The sequence below is a fragment of the Spermophilus citellus genome, assembly GCF_964194105.1.
Source record: "Spermophilus citellus genome assembly, chromosome: 7".
In the NCBI taxonomy this organism is placed as follows: Eukaryota; Metazoa; Chordata; class Mammalia; order Rodentia; family Sciuridae; genus Spermophilus; species Spermophilus citellus.
In genome coordinates this window covers 130,050,379-130,075,025 of record NC_138188.1, presented here as the reverse complement: position 1 = coordinate 130,075,025, position 24,647 = coordinate 130,050,379, and positions in this window count along the sequence as shown.

Here is a 24,647-nt window from a genome sequence, read left to right as displayed (position 1 = left end):
ATATACATAGAAATACCTGTCACCATACACAAATAGCTTAGGAAATACAGATCTTAGTGACATTTGGCTGTATTTTAAATAGAACGCTAACCCTGTCATCTAGACAAGATATTTTAATATCAAATATATATAGACCCACAGTTTTAAAAACACCCTAAAAAATTATGTGAAAAGACAAGAACTTTCTGATGAAAAAAAATTATTTTAACTATAACTGATAGACATACAAATAAATTTAATTAAATTGGTAATTGATATGTCAGACATATTTTTGTAGCAAACGCTATACTGCTGAAAAGAAATCATAACAAGGTAATATTTTCCTTGAGATGTACATTTTCTTTTATTTATGTTATCTAAAATGAATTTTAGAGTGCCTCCTGAGAAATACTGATAATTTGAAAATGATCAGTTGGCATCCATATGGATATGACATAATCTTTGAATTCTTATGTTATTTTAGGAAATTTTCAATATTTTGTATATGATAAACTATGTCCAAGTAATCAATCTTATTTTGGTGTGTGTATGTGTGCATGTGGTACTGCAGATTTAACCCAGGGCTTCATGCATGGGAGGTCTAGCAAATGCCCTAGCTCTGAGCTACATTTTCAGCTCTTTTAATTTTATTTTTGAGACAGGGTATTGCTAAGTTGCCCAAGCTGTCCTTGAGCTTGTTATCCTTCTGTCTCAGCCTCCCAAGTATCTTTGACTTGCTTTAATACAGAGTTTGTGAATATAGTTTCTTGACCTCCAAAACATAGTTACACTGTGAACAGAATTTCTTACATAAATTCGAAGCTTCAATTATCTACTCTAGAAAATGCAGCCAACTTAGATACAGACATGGCAAACATATATATATGGCTTCATATTTACTCTATGCTATGTGGAAAAAAAAAAGTAGAAGTATACTTTGAGGGACATTGGCCTGTGGCATAAACAATGAAAAAAAAAACATGAAAATAACCCTTTAGTTTGATTCATGGTCATGTATTAAATTAAAATAGGAAAACAAGTTATATTAAAATTATCCAACAATGTTCCCTTAATTTATTATCCAAGAGGACAGTTGAGCACAAAATAATAAAAAAAATCACTTAACTTATTTGTAATGGATATAAAAAGTTTAGTATCTATGCAAAAGGAGAAATATACAAGATTTAGGGAATGTGCATAGTATTAAGGTCCCAAAATTTGTTTTGACTATGAAACATTATAATCTAGCACAGACAAATGCAGTCACATATACACCCACATGGATATAGGGTGGGGAAGAAATAAATTGTAAGTTATCAAATTTAGGTATGAAAAGCTTCAGAACAAATACAACATTGAATTAAAAAATTCATCAAAATATCACACTTGTTCATTTTCCCCCTCCTTCTCATTCTCTTTCACCAGCTCTTCCTACTTTTCCCACCTGCACAGTAGTGAATCTTGAATTGTCTGGGGCAATTGACAATGTTCAGTTTTTTGAGTTCAATCCCTGAGTGATCTCACGAATGCCCACCTTTTATATACACCTGTAAAATGATAACCACAGAGTTTTAATTTCAAATTTCTTTCCTGAACTCTGCCTCCATCTATAGAAATAAAGTTGCAGCATTGATCTTTATTTTTTTTTAATTTTAAGAAAAATCATTTGGATCTTCTTACTACATAACTTTGCCACCCCCTATTCATACGTAAGATCACCACTCATTCAGCTGCCTCACCCAAATCCCTGCTCTTATTACTTCAGAATAACTCGGAATTTAAAAATAAAAGAAAGAACAGTTTTAGGTTCACATTGACCCTAGAAAGAAGATATATCAATATCGATATCTCATATACTCTCTGACCCAGAGATGCATAGCTTCCCCTCTTACTAATTTCCTTACAAAACTGACAAATTTGTTATAATTGATAGACCTCCACTGACAATTCATTATCACCCAAAGTCTATAATTTATTTTACAATGTTGAACATTTTGTGGGTTTGGGCAATGATGACATGACACCTATCCCATTGCAGTATCATGAAGAGTATTTTAACAGCTCTAAAAAACTCTGTGCTCTTCCTACACACCCTCCTTTCCCTTATCCCCAAGCAAACACTCATATTTTTATCATTTCCATAGTTTTCCTTTCATATATGTTATAAATTGCAAACTTACAGTATGTAATTTTTTTAGACTGGCTTCAATTGTTTAATAATATTCATTTAAGTCTCTTAAAAGACAAATATTCCTTTAGGCTTTTCATGGCTTATTATCTTATTTATTTTTATATTACCATTTCATTTTTAGATGTACTACCTCCAAATTATTAGTCCATTAATTTATTTGATTAGCGAATTGTTCCAAGTTTTAGCAATTATGAAAAAAGATTCTGCTATGAATATCTATGTACAGCTTTTATTGTTGATATAACCTTTCAATTCCTTGGAGTAAATTCCTAAGTGTTTGAGTGCAAGACAGGGTTGTATGTTTAATTTCATAGGCATTGCCAAACTGTCTGCCAAAGTTGCTGTACCACTGTGTATTTCCATCAGCAATGAATGAGAGTCATTCTTGAACCAATCTTTGCCAGCTCTTGATAGCATCAGTATGCTATATATTTGCAATTTTAGAAGCATTATTAGTATGATTGTTAATATTTAATAATTGCAGTTATATAAATGCTGTTTTAGTTTCCATGATTGTCTATTGTGTGGAACATCTGTGAATAGGATTATTTTACATGTACGTATCTTTTTTTTGTGAGGTGTAGGTTAAAGTATTTTACCTGTTTATAATAAGCATGTTTGATGTTTGTTTCCTTTAGTATTAAGATTTGAGAATATTATTAGTTTTAATAGCAGTTTTGCTAATCAAATATGACTTTTATAGTACTTTCTTCCAGTCTTTGCCTTGTTATTTCATTCTGTTGACAGAGTCTTTAGCAAAATAGATGCTTCTACTTTTTTAAAATGTGTTCTTGTTAGTTATATATGACTGTAGAATGTATTTTGGTAGATCATACATACATATACTATAAATTATTCTGTTTGAGATCCCACTCTTATGATTGTATATCATGTGGAATTACCCTGATCACATATACAAATGTAAGACTAGGGAAATTTTGACCTATCAATTCTACTCTCTTATTGCCCTCTCCCTTCTCTTCCCTTAGTCTAATCCAAGGAATTTCTATTATTCCCCTCCCTAACTTCCCTTGTTTTGGGTTAGCATCCACAAATAATAGAGAACATTCAGCCTTTGGTTTTGGGGGATTGGTTTAGTTCACTTAGCAAGACATTCTCCATTTACATTCATTTATCAGCAAATGCCATAATTCCATTCTTCTTTATGGCTGAGTAATATTTCATTGGGTGTACATACCATACTTTTTTTTATCCATCCATCTGCTGAAGGATGCCTAGGTTGTTTACATAGCCTGGCTATTGTGAGTTGAATTTTTGTAAATAGATGTGGTTATGACACTATAGTATACTGTTTTTAAGTTCTTTGGATATAGACAGAGCAGTGAGATAACTGGTTCAAATGGCGGTTCCATTACAAGTTTTCTAAGGACTTTCCATACTGGTTGCACATATTTGCAGTCCTACCAACAATATATGAGAGTACTTTATTCCCACATCCTCCCAAAATTCATTGTTCTACATGTATTCTTTATAATTGCCATTCTGACTGGAGTGAGATGGAATTTCAAGGTAGTTTTAATTTCCATTTCTCTAATTGCTAGAGATGTTTAAAATTTTTTCATATACTTTTTGACCATTTGTATTTCTTCTTCTGTGAAGTTTTTGTTCAGTTCCTTTGTCCCTTTATTGATTGAGCTATTTATCTTTCTAGTGATTAATTTTTTTTACTTCTTCATATATCCTGGAAATTAGTGCCTTATCTGAGGTTGTGGTGGGGACCATTTTCTCTAATCTGTAGGGTCTCTGTACACATTCTTGATTGTTTTCTATGAGATAAAGAAAGTTTTCAGTTTCATACCATCCCATTATTGATTTCATTTTATTTCTTATGCTTTAGGAGTCTTGTTGAGGAATTTAGTTCCCAAATAGGCATGTTACAGAGTCGGGCCTAATTTTTCTTCTAGTAAGTGCAGGATCTGTGGTCACATGCCTAGGTGTTTGATCCAGTTAGAGTTGAGTTTTGTGCAGGGTGAGATACAAGGGTTCCATTTCATTCTACTACGTATAGATTTCCTGTTTTCCTAGCACCATTTGTTGAAGAGACTATTTTTTTTTATCCAAGGTATGTATTTTTTTCTTTTTTTTTTTGGGGGGGGGCGTTATAGGGGGAGGGTCTGAGGATTGAACTCAGGGGCACTCGATTCCTGAGCCACATCCCCAACCTTATTTTTATTTTATTTAGAGACAGGGTCTCACTGAGTTGCTTAACATCTCATCATTGCTAAGGCTGGCAACCTTCCTGCCTCAACCTCCCAAGTGAGCTGTTTGGATTTCAGTTATGCACCATGGCGTCCAGATCCCATGTATGCTGATGGTGCCTTGGTCTAGGATGAGACAATGGTACTTATGTGGTTGTGTCTCTGTGTCTTCTATTCTGTTCCACTGGTCTTCATGTCTGTTCTGGTGCCAATACTATGCTGTTTTAATAGTTCTATAGTATAATTTACGTTTTGTATTGTAATGGTTCCTATGTCAGTTATTTTGGGCTAAGGATTGCTTTGACTATTCTGGGGCCTCTTATTTTTCCAAATGAATTTAATAATGGATTTTTCTATTTCTGTGAACAACATCATTGGGATCTTTACAGGAATTGCATAAAATATTTATAGAGCTTTGGGTGTACATTGTTATGATATTGATTCTGTCTATCCAGGAACATGGGATATCCTTCCATTTTCTGAGTTCTTGAATCTCACTCTTTAGTGTTCTATAGTTTTCATTATAGAGGTCTTTCACCTCTTTTGTTAGATTGATTCCCAAATGCATTTTGAGGCTATTTTAAAGGGAATAATTTTCCTGATTTCTACTTCAGCTAATATTTCCTTGGTTTGTAGAAATTAGATTGATTTGTTGGTGTTGATTTTAAACCCTGTTACTTTGCTAAATTATTTTATGAGTTCTAGGAGCTTACTAGTAGAGCTTTCTGGGTCATTTAAATATAGAATCATGTCATTGGCAAATAGGGATATTTTGAGCTCTTCTTTTCCAATGTGTATTTCTTTAGGTTCTTTCTTTTGTCTGATTGCTCTGACTAGAGTTTTGAGGACTATTTTGAATAAGAGTAAAGAAAGAAGGCATTCCTATCTTATTCCAGTTTTTAGGGGAAATGCTTTTAGTTTTTTCTTCATTTAGAATGATGTTGGCCATGGGACTTGTGTATATGGCTTTTTATATAGTTTTTCTAGTTTGGGGCATGAATGAATGCTGAAATTTATCAAATGCTTCTTCTGTGTCTATTGAGATTTTCTTGTGATTCTTGTCTTTAAGCCTATTGATGTGGTGAGTTACACTTATTGATTTCCATATGTTGAGCTAACATTCTGTGCCTTGTCATTTCATTCTGTGGACAATGTCTTTAGCAGAGCATATATTTCCAATTTTATGAAGTTCATATCTCTATGTTTTTTTATGGAGCATGCCTGTGATGTCATTCATATATATATATATATATATATATATATATATATATATATATATATATATAACAAAGTTGATATCAAACATAATGTCACATTCATTTTTTCCTGTGTTGCCTCCTAAGACTTTTATAATTTTCTATCTTACATTTCAGAGATTGATTCATTTTAGGTGATAAAAATTTTTTGGGCAAAAATAATGATAACTTTTCCTCCAAACTAAAACTCTTAGGAAAAAAAAAGAGAGAAAGAGAGAGAACAAGAAGAAAGCAATTTGAATAACAATTAAAATAGTTCAGCACTGGAAAATGACTTGTGATTAAACCCCAAGTTTTCAATTCTGGATGGCGAAAATTATGAATATCTCAGAAAGAATTTATCATATATTTGATTGACTGCCATGTAGATATATGATTTGTGAAGAGTTAGAAGAACCAGTACTACTGCTCTATTATACAATGCTATTCCATTGACAAAAGTTTTTACCCTCTCATTAACAGTTAAAAAAAAAAGGATATTTGAAGATAACTTTAAGTATATGTAATTTTACTTTCATGTTTGACATTACAATTATACTCTGTGGGGGTCAAAACCCAATACATATATAATTCCCAATAAAAATATTGTTTTCCACCTGTTTATTATTTTCTTTATTGAAGGCAGATTTTTAGGCTCAAAGATATTAAAACAAATATAAGCAATGTCAGATCTATCTAGGATTTCAGTGCTGTTCAGGAAAAACAAAATAAAAATAATGGAACAAATGAAATAATTTGGCCCTGTCAATATGCTATGGAAAAAATAGAAAAAAGCATGATAGATTGTAATAAAGTGTTATATCAGATGGAATACTTAGGGAAAACATTTCTATGGAGGTGACATTTGAATACAAATTTGAAAAAATGGAAATTTGCCAACCAATGGGATTTCCTTGGGGACAGGCTTCCAAACAATGAAAAGACAAAATTCTTTACTCAAATGAGGAGTAGGAATATGGGCAGTGTGGCCAAATTAAGTGTAACATTTGTATGAGAAAGTAGGATATGAACAGAGATTCCATTCTGTAAAAATTAGAAGACTATCTTATGGAAGTTAAATTGTACTGGAAATGTAGTGGGAAGGTATTAGAGGACATGAATCCAGTGAAGAAAAGATAAATCATATGTTGCAAAGAAATGACCTATATTTTACAAATATTTATCACTTTGAACCAAAATTTAAAATTGTAGTGTAGATATGATGTGGCCATAGAGTAGAATTATAGCCTATGAAAAAATAAGGAAATAAATTTGAAATATATGCTAGAGTCTGAAAGCTCCCCATGTAATGATGAATTTGATAGAGGAGAACATGACTGAAGGACAAAATTAAGGGGAACTTGGAATTTGTATAAAGAAAATAAGTGAATATGAGGGTCTTTATGATATATAATAAATAGAGAAGAGAATGAAATTGACACAGTTGAAAAGGGAAATCAGGAGAATTTTCCTGTGCAATTTCATAACAAAATTATTGTAATGATTAAGAGATGTGCAGTATAGAAAGCATGGAGGTTATGTGGACACATAACAAGTAAGTAATTTTAAAATTAATGTGTTCTAATATCAATTATAGTTAAAAGCAATTTTAGTTATTATTACAGTTACAGTTTTTACATCTGCTTATTTTGGAAGGTCTCTACTTAAAAAAGTCAATGCTTTTTTTGTCAATCATATGATTGAAAAAACTTTTTATTTCTTTATTTATTCATTGTTTTTAAAACATTTTATTAATTATTAGTTTTTCTGAAAATGTACTTTTTTTTTAAATTCAATCTCTCTCTTAGGGTATTTTTTATTTTTATAATCCAATACTTCAGACTATGTAATTTATAAAGAATAAAGGTTTATTCAGCTCATAGTTGTGGAGGCTGGGAAGTCCAAGGTCAAGGGACTGAGTCTGCTAAAGGCCTCCTTGTTGGTAAGGTCTCTCTGTAGAGTCCTAGGCACTAGGCCTTCACATGTGAGGGGGTAAATGCAAGGGACAGAAATCAACTGACTTTAATAAAAGACCCACTCTGGACAGAAATCATTAACCTATTAATCCATGAATGTGTTAATGCACTAATCACCACAAGGCTTCACCCTCAGAAAGGCTCTGCAATGTTGGTGGTGACATTCAAACCATGGTAATATCCCAATTAGTATTCTCCAAATCAAGTCTTAGGTCTTAAGTATACTCCTTGGTACTACAGATTCTAGTCTCTCTCTCGTGAGAGTTACACAAATATAAATACACACATTCACAGAGATATATAAGTATATGCTTATTTAATTTAAAAAATCACATTTCAAGGCTCACTTTTCTAGGTTCCTGGATTCTATGTTTAAGCTCCTTCTCCAACAAAGAGAAACATTACTTCCCAACATCCTCCATATTCATGCTTTTGCTCAGTCATAAAATAGACAGTGACTTAAAAATTGTTGACCCATGATTAAAATAAGCCATATTGCTGAAGAATAAAATCAAATTAGCAATAATTATAGTTTAACTTTTTCTGTATTTTACCTTTAATTTTTTCCCCATTCATATTTAGGCTGTATAGGGAGGACTGAAACACTATTTTCTGAAGTTACTTACTTTAATTTTGGCCCATTAAAATGTCCATAGTCAATTTGCTTTCAGTCTCTTTTTCCCCAGTCATTAAGTATCCTTTGTAAATATTGAATATTAATCCTCTGTGTGACATATTTTGCTAATATCTTGTTTATATTTTAAAATTTCTTCAGATCATTCCTGATGGTTTTCACATATGAAATTTATGTGTGTACAGTGTTATTTTAGCAATTTTATCAGTCTTTATTGTTGCAGAATATTGAGTCATAGTGAAAAATATTTTCCCACATTCATGTTAAAGATAATTCACCTATGTTAGTGTTCTAAAAATCACATTTTAAAAATTATTTAAATTTATGGCTCTCATTTAGAACTTATTTTCAGATACAGGTCAATTTGTATCTTTATTTTACCAGTCTGTCTATCTCAGAACCATTTATTAAAGTTTCCTTTAACCAAATGATTTTCAATGGCAGTTTTACATATGTGAAATTTTTGGGTATACTTGCAACTATTTCTGTATTTCACATTTTATCTCATTGTGTCTATTCCTGTATCAAAATAATAATGTTTAGACTATAGGAACATTAAATATATTCTAGCTTGTGATATATTTAGTCACACTTGTATATTTTATATTTCTTTTTTGTTAACAATTTTTTAATGTTTTTTATCTATGATAACTAGTTTCAATTTATCAAGGTCCATAAAATTGCAGTTATTTTTAATGAAATTATTTTAAACCTATAAATTAGCTTATAACTTACATCTTTGTAATGTTGAGTATCCTGCAAAAGAGAATATTATTCTGTTGAATTCTACTTGTGTACCTTTTGAGAATTTCCTTTAGTTTTCAACTTATATGTTTTGTGTATTTGGTCAATTTTATTTTATTATTTTTTTCTCCAACTACATTTTTCTATTTCTCTATAATTATATATTCTAAGTAATTATTTTGATGTAAAGAAAGGTGTAGTTCTCTGTATACTTATTTTATATTCTATATTACAAATGGTTTGTTCTTTGAAAAATTGAACATATTTTAAGTACCATATTGATTTGTTCTACCATTAATATATCATATACAACTTTTTAAAAAATGTTTGCATTTTGATGGTTTCTAATTATTTTGCTGTCCTTGAGTTCTATTTTAATAACATTGTATTCAACAGTCTTTGTCATTTGACACATACTCTGGTAGAAGGAGATAGAGATTGGATTATATATATATATATATATTTTAATATTTATTTATTTATTTTCTAGTTTTCGGCGGACACAACTTCTTTGTTGGTATGTGGTGCTGAGGATCGAACCCGGGCCACACGCATGCCAGGCGAGCGCTACCGCTGAGCCACATCCCCAGCCCTGGATAATATTTTAGATAATTCTTTTAACTTGAAAATTTTTAAAAAACTGAAAAAATATTTTAATACCCAGCAGTAAATGTAAACACAATAAAATGCATGAAGTATTTTAAATGTGAATACAATTTCTTGGAATTCGCATTAAAAATGTAAGGTTTTGTGCTCTACACCGTACTGAATTAAGCACTTTCAAAGAACATTTTAAAATATAAGTTTCCTGAAGATGGAGAGGTGCTTTGAGGAAGATCAGTGCTCAAAGGAAGGAGCTAATATTGCACCAGTGAGTTCAAGTAGCCATGCTACTTGTGAAATGGGAAAATCAGCTATCATTGATGTAGAGAGAAAAGGAAACCATTATCTCCTGTCATAATTATTCCAGAAACTGGAAAATACCATATACATTTGAGACTTGATAAGATAGTTTCTCCTCATGTAGGATGACTGAACATACTACATACCCACATTTTGGTAAGGATACTGCTTCACTGTAACTATACTGTATGTTGGGACTAAAACAGCAAGATAAACCCAAGATTCATTATCTACTCCAGAAACTAACCATATTTTCTAAATAAGCACTGATTTGGGAATTGTCAAGAATTCAACTGTATAATAAAATCATCTTATTATTGATTGTTATTAACATAAATTGAGGGTGGCATAGTATTACATAATTCTTAAGGCTGACTATAAGCTGATAATTCCTGCTGTTAGTTCTCACCCATTTTTATGTATTATATAGAATTGAAGGTTGTATGTAGGACCCTAGTTTGACAATGTTTTATAAGTAGAATTCACTATTAGAATACATTCAGTAAGAGTTATAAATAAAAATCTCATATTTCTTTGTAATAAAGGGATTGGGATGCAAAAATCAATTATGAAGTGTATTAAATTAACCTAAGTAATTGATAACATAGTGATTTTACTTTCATAGTAAGATAATCATCGTGAGATGTATGTAGATGATTGTATTTTTATAAAAATATGGCACTGAAATTGAGTAAAAGTGCTAATTTAGTTTATTATAGATGATTATAGGTCAAGGGTCTGAACAACTGCAGGGTAGCAGAATACACCACCTGAAATATGCCATTTTGAAATAAAGCATTTGGAAACTGAAGGCAACTGAAAAAACTCCACAATGGGTAACAAAATAGAGTTGATAAAAGTACTAAATTCTAGTGTATTGGATTAGATGATTATGGTTCACAGTTACCTACAATATATTTATGAATAATTAGAAAAAAAGAGTTTAAAGGCTCAAGACAAAAAGTAGTAGCTTGGAGAAATTTAATTACCTCATTTGATTAGTACACATTGAATACATGTATTGAAATATGCATTTTATGTCATAAATATACACAATTTGTGATAATCCAACACTTAAAAGTGTTTCAAAAGATAAAAAATAAATGATAGTTATATATTAATAAGAAAAATAGGACTTTCTGCTCACTCACTATTTGCCTACAAGCAGGACATAAATTACAAAGGTGCCCCCTCTTTACTGTCTACCATGAAGGGCAAAAGTCAATTACTAAAACAACTCTAGACCCTTAACCTTGGAATGACACCAGAGGAATCTACATAATAGAGTAAGAATTCTCTTTTCAGAATTTGTCTCGGAATCTGGAAATCTTTTTTTCTTTGTCCTGTCATTCACTTTAAATGTGTTATTCTTTTGTTAAGATATTGTATATGTCCAACTTCTTATTAATTATCTATCTCTTAGAGGTACTCATCTCTCTGTGCTCATGTGTAAGCATAATGCATACACTAATAAACTTGTTTGTTAATCTATTTTTTAATACTTTAATTTAGAGGGTCTCTTTTGGAAATCCAAAATGTGAAGAAAAAATATATTTTCTTCTTTTACTTGAACTAGTTGATTCAAATTGAGCAAATCACTTAATCATTTTAGCCCTGTTGTTTTATCAACAATAGGTAAATCATAAAAAGCTCCCTTAATGAGTTCCCACATCAACTGTGGGGACAAGTTAAGATGGAATCTATAAAGGCTCTTAGAAAATAAAATTCTAATAAAAAATCATATATCCTTATAATTGTAAATATTAACATTCTCTCATAAATATCTAAATTTAATATTATTCCTTTTATAAAAACCACATTATGCAGTTTTTAGGATTATTTTTCAGCTTTCTTTTAATATTTTACCAATATTTCCAAATGAACATAGAGGGAAAATATTTTCCTTATTATAATTAAAAATTACATACAAACAAATAAACACAGACATACCTTTCTCTGACATACAAGTTGACTTTTTCAAAACAACACAATTTTTCTGACACAATTATCCATATCTAGGAATTTTTTGTTTTGTTTTCCTTCTTCATAGTCACCCGAATAACCAGGTGTTCTAGCCTTGGTAACTATATTAGATAATTATAAGTCAATTAAAAAGATCATGCTATACTACATGTACACTCCAGACAGACATTACAAGTTTTAAATTCAATAAATTTATTTGCAAAAAAAAAATTTGTTTGCTGCATTTACTTCCATGGTGTAATAAAACCTTCCACTATGGTTATTAATCAAGGTAGTGATGCATTGTTCCACTATCACTACTTTGACATACAGAAGATTCCATATTCATTTAACTGGAAGAGGTTATGTCCAGATCAGCAGGTCTAGGTGTCTGTCCTTCTTTAGTTGCAAACAGATACTGTGACTTGGTGAAAGACGATCACTTTAAAACTGTTTTCTTTTAGATAAAACAAGAAAATCAGCAAATGATTTATCACCCTTTCTCCTTCCAATATTTTACAATGTTATAGAGCATTAACAGTTTTGAATTCAAATCCTTACCTTATCCCTGGATTTCCTGAGGAAATATAGAGTATGCTTCAATGCAGCTTAGAGTGTCAAATAGTTGTGTATTCCTCAACATACACAAGGTCACAGAGCTCTCCTATATATCCTCAAGAGAGGGGGGCTGGAAAGAAAAAAAAAATAAAACTTGAGAACTAGACTTCTTGGTTTTCCAACAAGGAAAGAACTATATAGCTTTGAGAAAGGAATAGTGGAAAGAATTCAAGTCAAAAATGTGAAAAGCATCCATCCATTTTATATGACTCTGTGCCAACTGTTATTGGCAAACATTTAAAATTCATTGTCTACTAGAAAAGGCTATAGAAATCAATGTTGAACCTAAGAAGAATTACAGACAAGAAGATTGATTGCACCTAAAAACTTATCCAGGTCATTTCGGATAGCACACAAAAATTTCCATATAACATGACTTCTTGACTTCATTTGCTGGGATTTATTTATTTTCTTCAATGTAGGACTTATGAAAAAATTATCTCACCCATGAAAACATTATGAAAGATTTAAAATGCAAGTTGATCTTTATAAATGCATGATGCCACTCCCAAACTGAAAAAATTTCCATTGGAGATGCCAAAGTAGAAGTGAGTATGATTTTTTTTTTTTTTAGAGAAAGAGGTACCATGATTATCTGAATACCTCTAATAGGAAGTAATGTGATTGCTCCTAAATATGTACATTTCATAGAGTTCAAGAATATTACCCTGTATTGGTGTTAAATCAAAAATATCCTAAGCAGCGATGTTCAATCTAAATCAAATTATCCCAAAATAGAACTCTCAGATAAAAAGTCAAAAGGGCCAGAAGTTAGGAAGCAAAGTATATTAAAAATAGATAGAGGGAGGAATTTTGGAAAGTCTCTAGACTTTAAAGGAAGGAAGTGAAGTATGTTTTTTATTCCTCACTGTTCTTGAAAATAACTTAATCTGTAAAAATAGATAATATATCTGTAATTGTTAATTTTTTCTTCTCTTTTGTGGCACTGGAAATTTAATCTGAGCTATATGCACTGAGTTACATCCACAGACCTTTTTATTTTATTTTATTTTATTTTTTTAGTTTAGGCACAGAGCCTGTCTAAGTTGTCCAGGCTGGCCTTGAACTGGTGATCATCTTGCCTCAGCATCCTGAGTAGCTGGGACAACAGAGATGTTCCACCATGCCAATGCATTGCGTGTATAAATTTTTGGTGAATAGTTAATGTAAAAGTGCAAAAGTTGTCATTTTGTTCTTCATGGCACATAAAGGGGCAACATTATTTTAAAGATATGTTTCAATATAGAACAAGAAACTAAAATCATTTTTTAAAAAATATTTAGAAAAGGTTATATTTTCACTACTTTAAAGCATTGTTTCAAACTTTAATTTTAAACATGAACCTGTATTGGTTTATTACTTCTATTTTGTAAACTCATTATAAACCAGCATGAAAAAAAAACCCTGCATTTCAAAAACAGGAATAATGTTAAATTAGATCTTATGAATTCTTCATGAGATCAAATTTAATGTAATTATTTTTAGAATTACTAGTTAGTAAATAAATTTCTTAGGATTTTCTGAGGTTTAAATATAACAAAACAACAGCTCTGCATGTTTCTTTTTAATCAAAGATTTTTATATGACTGTAGCAACTTAAAACTGAATTGTACATTTTCCATTATTAATAAATTTGAACTATTAGAGTGTCAGCTTTCAAGAAATGCAATTATATAATTATCTAATTGTTATTCTTTTAAGTATTTACTAAAATAAAAAGGAACTGTAAATATAGAAGGGAATTATGTGCATATCCCTACTACAAAAATGCAATAATTAGAGATACTTATCTGTAAATTTTTATAATGGAGAATATAAAATTAGGTCTAAGGATTGAAAATACGCTTTCCTTTTTTTAATAGATCCTTAACATCCAAGGAAATTTCATATTATTAATTCATGTGTAATAGGTATGTACATGGCTGTTAAAACCTTTTCTATAAAATACCTAAAATGATACTATATTTATAGTCATTGTCCATATTATTTACTGGTAATTAAATAGATTAATAGCAGTTGTTTTGTATTATCACTACCTCAGGGCACAAAGAATAAAGAATGTGTATCAAAAGTTTTCAGAATTTTTTTTTCATTAAAAATTTTACACCTGAGTTAAAACTCAAGATTCAAGAGAAGATATGACTTGTGTACAATTTCAGGATGTTCTCAAGAGAATTCTGCTTGTATTTAAATGTTATAGAGCTTCATTTTCCATCTTCTCTTTTATATTTAATAAGAATACAATTCTAAAATAATAGATTATAACTTCAAAGAATTAAATGTTATATCATCTACTAACCAATAATTATATTTATTTCTTGAATTGTCCTTCTAAGTTTGAATCAGAAGACCAATGAAGTATATATTTTACTAAGAATGAAAGTATTCAACACTGGAATTGTGCATGTTATTCTAAATGAGATTATTTCCAAAACGTGCTTAATTGTAGTTTGAATCAACTGCATGCTGTTGGTTATATATTACTTACTACTTGTAAGATTAGAATATGAAATATTTAAAATCATTATGTGACTTACACAGTATGAAAGTCAAACTCAAAACAGTTCATTGAACATTTGTTCATAAAATAATATTATGTCACTCAAGATCTCTATTTAAACTTCAGGTTGATATAAGAGAAAACTGTAAACTAAACCTAATTTTACATCTGTAAATGAGATTGTAATCTTAAATGAACTTGTACACACACAAGTGTGTGTGTGTGTGTGTGTGTGTGTGTGTGTGTGTGAGAGAGGGGGGGGGGGTTGGCAAGATGTTCATTTTAACCCCCAAATGTACTGTAGGTCAAAATTGGAAAAATCCATCAGCAGAAAAATAACATCCCTTTATCTCTCCTACAAATAAAGACTGGTACTAATACCCTGGTGCTGCTATTATAAATAATTGAACCATGGCTCTATTATTTGAAGTTTACATCAGATGTTTGTTCTTTGTTGTGTTATAGATCTATGTAAAAGTAATTGCAGGTAGAAGGGAAAATAGTAGCCTAAATAAAGGACATATAATAATGGTCAAGGGAAGCTTTCAGTTGTGATCTTTGAACATTGTTCTATTCAACATACTTATATACATTATTACAATTAAATTGTTGTTCAGTAATATTAAGCCTAATATTGAAACATGATTGAATGTTTATATATCAAATGTATCTCAACTTGGACTGATATGATAGGACTACCAAGTACATGGCTTTAAACAGTAAAGAAAACAATGTATTCTTTCCTATTTTATATCAAATACAAGAAAAAAAATGAGATAATACAAGTTCATCTAATGAGCATATTTGTAAATCATATTTTGATTTTAAAATAGTAGCTGATCATCTCATTAAATTAAAAATACACAGCATAAGACTTACCTATAACTGTGCTTAATTAAACAATCAATCAAAAATAAAAGGAGGGCTGTGATTGTGGCTCAGCCATAGAGTGCTCGTCTGGCATATGCAAGACCCTGGGTTCCATCCTCAGCACCATATAAAAATAAATAAATAAAATAAAAGCATTGTGTCCAACTACAACTGAAAACATAAATAAATAGATAGATACATAGATAATAAATAAATAAAAGGAGGGGAGAGATTTTTCTTAACTCTAATACTGAAAAAAAATCTTAAATTAATTTGAAGGAATCAAATAGTTGATTCTATATAAAATTAGAAAATATAATTATTTATCTTTATATAAAGTTACTTTCAATCATTACTTTTATTTTTTTGTAATCTGCCATGTATTTTTTAGGATTTTGAAAAGTTTTGATAATATTGCATGTTGTATTGAAACTCATACTCTGCTCACAGAAATTGCCAAGATATGTTGAGTACTTTGTCATTAAACATAGGGACCATGTTTTCAAAAGCAAAGCAAATGATATATGTAAAGATTTAATTAACAAAATTAATTTTTATTTCTTTGTTTTCCTCCCCTTATAACATGTACCATTCAAAATATTGGGGAAAAATCATTTACCATTGCTTTATCATCTGTTCAATTTAAACAAATCCATTAACTAGGTCCTTACATTTTTCTCTTTATAGGTTTCCCTATAGAAATATCTGGGAAGTGTGATGAGTATTTTCAATAACTATATATTAACTACTTCACTAAAAGCATTGTTGTTTCTCCTGTTGGTTTTTCAATATTTGGATGTTAAATATAAGGATCCTTCTTTTTTATTATAGACACATTTCCTCTTAGTAATTAAAAAATACTTTAGTACATGTTTTGTGTAATACATTTCATATTCTAATATCAAAAATAAAATAGAGTCGATGATGAGGTGAGATTGAAAATGATAGTATAATGCAGGTTGAAATAAACACTATGCTATATAAATCTATATAATTTTAAAGATTTTAGACTTTAGCAAACTTTATTTTCCATGATGATTACCTTTTTCCAGAGAATACATGTTAATTAACTAGTTTTCTAGAAATTGAGACAAATAAAAGCAAACTGTCATAACAATATTATAAAATATGTGCCTCTTATTTACTGCTAGAGTTTTATAAAATATTATTTTGTTTATCAGTATAAAATATATCTAGTTGTCTACCACATCAAAAAATATATTTGCTTCTCTAACTTAAACATATAGCAATTTAATATTATGGTCATGTTTCAAATTTACTTTCACAAATGTGATTAAAATATTTTATTAAAGTTTATTCTTCTTGCATGTATTTATGATTTTAATAAAAGACATTAATTACTGATAATTAACATTATTCTCATATTCTTATACATGACTAATAGATGTAAATATTTCCAATAAATGTAATTATATTTTTAATATAATATAGTCAAAGGTTAAGCTAGTGCATAAAGAAGCTAAGTTTCCGAAATTGAAGTACTTCAGCTGATGTCAGAAAAATTTATACTTGGAAATTAAATTGCAAGATATTCAAAATGTTTTCCTTAGCTTTTCACTCCTGTGACCAAAAGACCTGACAAGAACAATTTTAAGAAAAGTTTATTTTGGAGCTCATGGTTTCAGAGTTCTTAGTGGGTAGATGGTAAGCTCCATTCCTTAGGGCCCAACCTGAGGCAGAAGAGTGCTGCAGAGGAAAACAGCTCAAGACATGGCTACAGGAAGTAAACAGAGCTCTACTTAAGAGGACCAAAAAAAAAAAAAAAAGGCATTCATCTGAGGACTCATCTCCTCCAGCCACACGCTACATGTCTATAGTTACCACCTAGTTAATCTTTATCAGGTTAAACATCTCACAACCCAATCATTTCATCTCTAAACGTTTTTGCATTATCTCAAACATGAGCTTTTGGGGGGACACCTAATATCTACACTATAACACATAGCAACATAGGGTTTTTAAATCCCTGATTCTTTACGACTAGTAAAGAACACAATGGGACTCTGCTGCAGAAATAAGACTCTGAGATCTCATTTTGAATGCATCAAAAGGTAAGATTTATTTAAAATAATATAATTGCAGCTTCTCTTTAAGCTTATTGTTATTCAATCCTATTTTAATTAATTTATTTAGTAAACTTTCGAGGTTGAAATCACAATTTTAATAAGATATAAGCAGTACTTTTTAAAGTTTATAACAGATTTCATTTTCTCAAACACACACACACACACACACACACACACACACACACATAAATCCTCAAGTAATATAGCCTCCAAAAGAGAAATATTCTATTTTACTTATTTTACTTCAGTTATTTTGAAGAAAACTACAAATATCTCCAATTTATATTATTTTGATTATTTCTAATTACATATGTGATCTCTGAATATATTCACACTTCATTGCAAGATGGCTGGACTTTCTAAGAATTCCAAATGTGTTTTGCAAATTCCATTTTACAATTTCTTACATTTATTACATATCAATAAAGATTTTCATTTTAATGTGCCAAAGTTTGATTTAAGGACTATAATAATAGTTGAACAACATTTTGGAACTTCAATTACTTCACCTGAGATATGTGTATATAACAAAAGAAAAAAATTACTTACATAAAAGGCGTGACATTTGGGACAAAAACAGAGTTTCAAAAGGAAGCTTGTTTTATCATTATGCATTCAAAAACCTTTCTTATTCTATAAAAGATGTTTTTAAATGAGATTAATGAATTAGTATTCTCTAGAGAAATAGAACCCATAGAATAAACATAGTTATGAAAGAATTTATTAGATTGACTCACATCGCTAGAGATACCCACTTTCACTGTTTGCAGATTGGAAAGCAAAGCAAACCCAAAACTGCTTAATGAGGAATCCACAAACCTCAGAATGAGAGAGGTCAGTGATTCAGCCCCAGCCTTAGGCCACAGTCCTTAAAGTCCCTGAATCCATTGTTGCAAGTCTGCTTTCAAAGGACTGAAGAGGCTTGAGTCAGTGTCCATAGCTGACTCCAGCAGGGAACAACAACAACAACAAACAAACAAACAAAAAAAAAATAGAAGGATAGAAAACTAGTGACAGCTTCCTTCCCACTTCTGTTTTACTACATCTGGGTTCCCAAGCTCTTGAAATGTGCTACCCACATTCAGAAAGGGTCTTCTTCTCTCAGTTCATTGCTCTGTGTGCCAGACTTCTTTGGAAATACCTTTACAGACATACCCAAAACATACTTACACAAATCTTCAGGTATACTTTAATCTATGAAAATTTACAAACAAAATTAACCAGCATAATTATTTTATCCCAAATCCAGAAAACACAGTGATTTTAACAATCTTGGAAACATATGTATTATGAAAAGAATATCATAAGGTAGATTTTTAAAAGTGTAGGCACTAGTTAAAATTCATCTAGAACATTTGGACTCTGAAACTAAATTACGTGTTTGCTACATGAAATTAAAACTTAGTGAGTTATAAATATTCTTCTTGTACTTTGTGACCAAATGTGATGTATCTGAATGGCACAGTTGTAAGACCACTGACTAGAAGTAAGAAAGTTTTAGGACTAGATTCTCAAATTGAAACCTTATGTTAAAAGTCATCTTTATTTAACATGGTTCAACCAACTCCTCCTTTACTTGAGTACTTAAATTCTAAGAATATAGATTATATTGCCGTGGTTCATTTCTCAAACATGTATCTCATCATTTCTACATAAAATTTTAAATAATTGTGGGGTATCTTCTGTCCTAAATTTATTTAATCTATTAATTTCTTAACTGCTGCATAACCCTAGAAAAAATAGTTCTTACTTCCTATTACATATTTCAATGTAGGAAATTTTTAATTCATTTTTAATTGACCCAATAGTAGTACATATTAAGGGGCTTATAGAGTGATATTTTGATAAATGTATACAATGTATAATGATCAAATTGAAGTAATTAACATGGCTATTATGTCAAGCACTCATCACTTTTTTGTGTGTTGGGAATAATCCAAACCTTTTCTTCCAGTTATTTCAAATATATTGTAAATTTTTAACTATAGTCAATTAACTAAGGTATAGAAAACTAAAACTTGATCCTTTTATCAAACTGTATTTTTGCATCCATTAATTTAGTCTTTATTATGCCTCATTTATTCCTACTCTACCTAGTGCATGGTAAGCATGATTTTATGCTAAACATCCATGAGATCAACTCTTTAGCTTCCAAGTTAAAGTCAAAACATGTGGTATTTGACATTCTATTTCTTGTTTCTTTAACTTAACATGATGTACTCCAGGCTGATCCATGTTGCATCAAATGACAAGATTTCATTCATTCTATGAATAATATTCTGTTGCACATATATTATATTTTCTTTATCATTCACTAGTCAATGAACAACAAGGTTGATTCCGAATCATGACTCTTGTAAATAGTGCTACAATGAACTTGGAAGAGAAGGAACTTCTTCTCTGCACACTGATTTATTTTACTTTAGGAATGTGCCAGTAATGGGATTGTTGAATCATATGCTACTTCTATTTTCAGTTTTTTTAGGAACTTTCATACTGTTTTCCATTACAGCTATACTAATTTACACCCCTTCGGTATATAAGGGTTTCCTTTCTCCTCATGCTCATTTACACTTTTTTTTTTAAATAAAAGTCATTCTATGTAAGTTGAAATATCCCCTTGTGGCATTTCCTTGGTGATAAGTGATTTTGAGCATTTATTTCATAAACGTGACTATTTATGTGTCTTCTGCTCAACATATCCTTTTAGATTATTTTCTATTTTTAATAGGATTACTTGAGGTTTGTTTTCTGCCTATTTGTTCGATGTAATTATATATTTTGTATATAAATTTCTTGCCAGAAAAATGGGTTTGAAAATATTTTATTAATATTTGTGCTATTCTGTTGATTTATTTCTTTATTGTTCAGAATGTTTTTGCTTGATATAGTCTTATCAATGATGTAAGCAATTTTGAGGGTAAAAGTCATTTAATTCTGACTAAAGATTAGTGTATAAACCAAAACCAATGTGCTCCACTAGAACACAAAAATTCACTACTATTTTGCTGTTACATATTCAAAAGCAAGTGACTCTGGAAGGCAACAATTATCATTAATCATATAATATACAAAATTATAATACAATTGAAGTTTCCTGAGATGCCCCATGAATTTCCATCATAAAAGAGTTTCATATCAGAGAGGAGAGTGGCAATTTGCATGAGATGGGCAGTGTTACTTCCTTAAAAATACTTTTCAGAAATTTAGTAAACCTAAGTAAAGATTGGAGGGCAGACAGACGTGATTAGTTTAAGTGACTGCAATCCATAAATATGGTAGTGACAAGCCATCTAAAAGAGCATCAAAATAACAAAAAAATCAGTAATTTTTAACAAGCAGTCATATATTTTGAAATGAAGTAGTGAAACAGAAAAAAAAAATTCTAGTTAAAAAAGCTACTACTACAAATAACTTTATACTCTATGAAGATGTCAAAACATTTCAGAATGAAGTTACTTGAAGTAGAGGGGCTTTAATTATTTGAATTTTACTTGTTATAATTGCATTTTTTCACTTTTTCTATAAGAAGCATACTTATTTTCTTATATTTGTTTAATCTTCTTTATTCTAAAAATGAAAAATCTGTTGTCCTACTTACCAAGCTAAAGAAAGTCATCTATGATTTGTGGGTCAAAAAGGGGGAGGTTTATTATTATCTCTTGCTCAAGCACTTTCACCTCCCTTGGCACTTGATTCATTAGACACTTGTATGGCCTTGGAAATTACTTTCAAACCTTTCAAAGTTAATTGAGCTCTGAACTAAGGTCCAAAGCACCTGTACTTTTCTCCTTTACTGAAATAAAATATAAATCAGTGAGTCAAATAGGTTTCTATATTGCCAAGAAGCTTTGAAATTTGCTATAAAATTGTCACACTATATATTAAAATAGAATTATATCTTATTTTATTCAAAAACACATTTTATCCAATGTTTGATTTATACTCCTATTCTTTAAATTATATCATTTATTTTTAATTAATTTCATATCTTGACCAAATCAACTAACCTAATCAACTAAATATATAACTAAATTTAATTTAACAAACATATAAATTAAAAGAGAAGGCAAACAATAGTATGATGGGTGCATAAAAATTTTTAATATCCCCATGTATGTTTGTGTAAAATATTCTTTCATCTTGGGCTGCCATTTTACAATTTCTATAAATACTTGACATTTAGGCATTGTCTTCCAATCATGATGAAGTCAAGAAACCCTGATCTTACAAACATTCACACAAAGGCAAACACAACACACACACACACACACACACACACACACACACACACACTCTTTTCAGATATTGGCCATCAAGCAACAAGGTGCAGATAACCCTGACTAAAATGAAAAGAATGAGGAACTCATGATGGCTTTGGTTTTGCACATGGAAATTCTGCTGTGAGATGAGAAATCTCTACTTCAAATAAACAGGAAGTCTTTTTAAGTAAAAGAGACAGGTTCTGAACTGTGAAGTTCAACATGTGTAAAATTCCAATGAAACATTACTAGAGAAAAGAGAGCTGAACAAAAAGAGGGAAGGCTCTGGATATTAGGTAGGGACTCAAACTTTGTCTTAAAAAGATTCTAGATAATGCACATGTGAGGAAACAGCAGAAAGGTGAGAAAGGCCACAAAAAGACCAGTCAGAAGAGCTTTGTTATATCAAACACCAGGAAACAAATAGGCCTGAGACCAGCTCATGATCCCACCAGAGAAGAAAGAGATTTGTTTACAAAGACTTACAGAGTAGAAAATCCTATAAAATGTAAATTAAAACTAAAGAAACATCAGTATAGTTGAGAACTTTAATTAAATGGATGCTAATTTTGAGAAAGATACAAATTCTGAAATTTAGTCAAGAAAAACAAGAAGAGATTTAAGACTAGTTTACATGGGAAGATGTTTCAATGTTTGATTTAGATGGAAATATGGGGATAGACCATAAGAGGAAGAGTAGAGATAAAAAGAGCAGTTGGAAAGTTATTATAGGAATATTTAGTGAGCAAGGTCATGATTTATGGAGCTGGAAAGACTAAAATAGGAATTGTTAGAATTCACAATTAGAATGAAAAATAATAATGTTCCAAGACCATTCTCCTTTACAACAAATCACTGGGAAAAGTGGATTGAACAAAAAAAGCTAGTGGCCCAAACCAGGAATGTCTGTGGCCCTAAGACTGTCCTTTCCCTTCCTGATACACAGTGGACACCCATAATGGATCTCTAATACTCCTCTCCTACCACCAAGTGACACCCAGTATCTTGACCTGGGAAAATTTCTTCCATTCTGTCAGGAAGCAATAGTGACACGAGATAATCCAAGCAGGCCACAATATACTACTAAATGATTTGAAAATTAAATTATTATGATATAAGTATAGCATTCCCATTTCAAAATAAAATTAAATATTTTAATATAAAAAAGTAAAATATTTTAATAGGATTCAGAGTGTCCTGACACAGACAGAAATGCAGAATAAAATGGATATGATACTTTTAATATCAAGAAACCAAGAAACCATAGCCTAAATTAGAATTATCATAACTGATACCAATCTGCAAGTGATACAGTTATTACAATTATCTACCAAGGATTTTAAATTAGCCATCACAAAAACGCTTCAATAACAAATTAATTGAAAGAAATTTTGAAAAGAAAATTTGAACGAATAATAAAATTTTAAAAATCAAATACTAAAGATCACTAACATATATATTAAACTCACTGGATGGGACCTGTAAGAGTGTGAAGATAATAAAAAATAGAATTAGTATTTGAAGACAAAAAAATAAATTTATCTGTAAAATGGAGAAAAAATGAAGAGAGAGAGGGAAAAAAAAAACAGGCTTCCAGAGACTTGAGGGAATTAACAAAGGAACTAACATGTGTGCCATTGACATTCCATAAGGAAAAAGAATTACAGTAGGAATGAAATAATTTCTAAAACATTTTTCATTATTTAGTACAAGATAAAAAATAGAAATTCACAAAGCTGAATGAACCCTGAGAGAAATTTATGATAACATATATTATAACATTTGAAAATTAAAAAAAATAAATACTTTGAAAGCATCAAAAAAATCACACATTACCTATGAGAGATTTCAATTCAAATGGTATAAACTACTGGTCTGAAACTATGAGGATTTAAAAAAAAAGTAATGTATTTCTAAGTGTGGAAAAGACAATGAATTTCAAATTCTGTAAGTAGTATAATTAAATTTCTGAGGTGAAGAGACAATAGAGCCAATCTGAAAAAAAATTGAATTAATTTATTTCTACCAGATAAATCCTTAAAGACTGGCTAAAAGGAGTACTTTTAACTGAAGAAAATGACAAAGGAAGAATTTTCAAACATCAGAAGAAAAAAAAGGGAACAAAGGAAGGGGCAAATGTAGGTACAAACAGTAGGTCCTATTTTTCTTCATGAATATTATAAATGAAATGAAAATTGAAATAAAAATTATGGCATTACCTGATGCTCAGAAAATGGAATTTAAAATGGAAATAGTGGAGAAGACTAAATGGAAGTGAAATTGGCACACTTACTCAATATGACAAAATGTCACTATCAATACATTGTAATTCATATGTGTAAATGCATGTTGTATAAAATCTACTTATATAAAAACGACTACTAAAACACGAGAAACACTCTGCAAAAATATGCAAAGATATAGGCTAAGAATAACTTAAGTAAACCAAAATGGAATCTTTAATAAT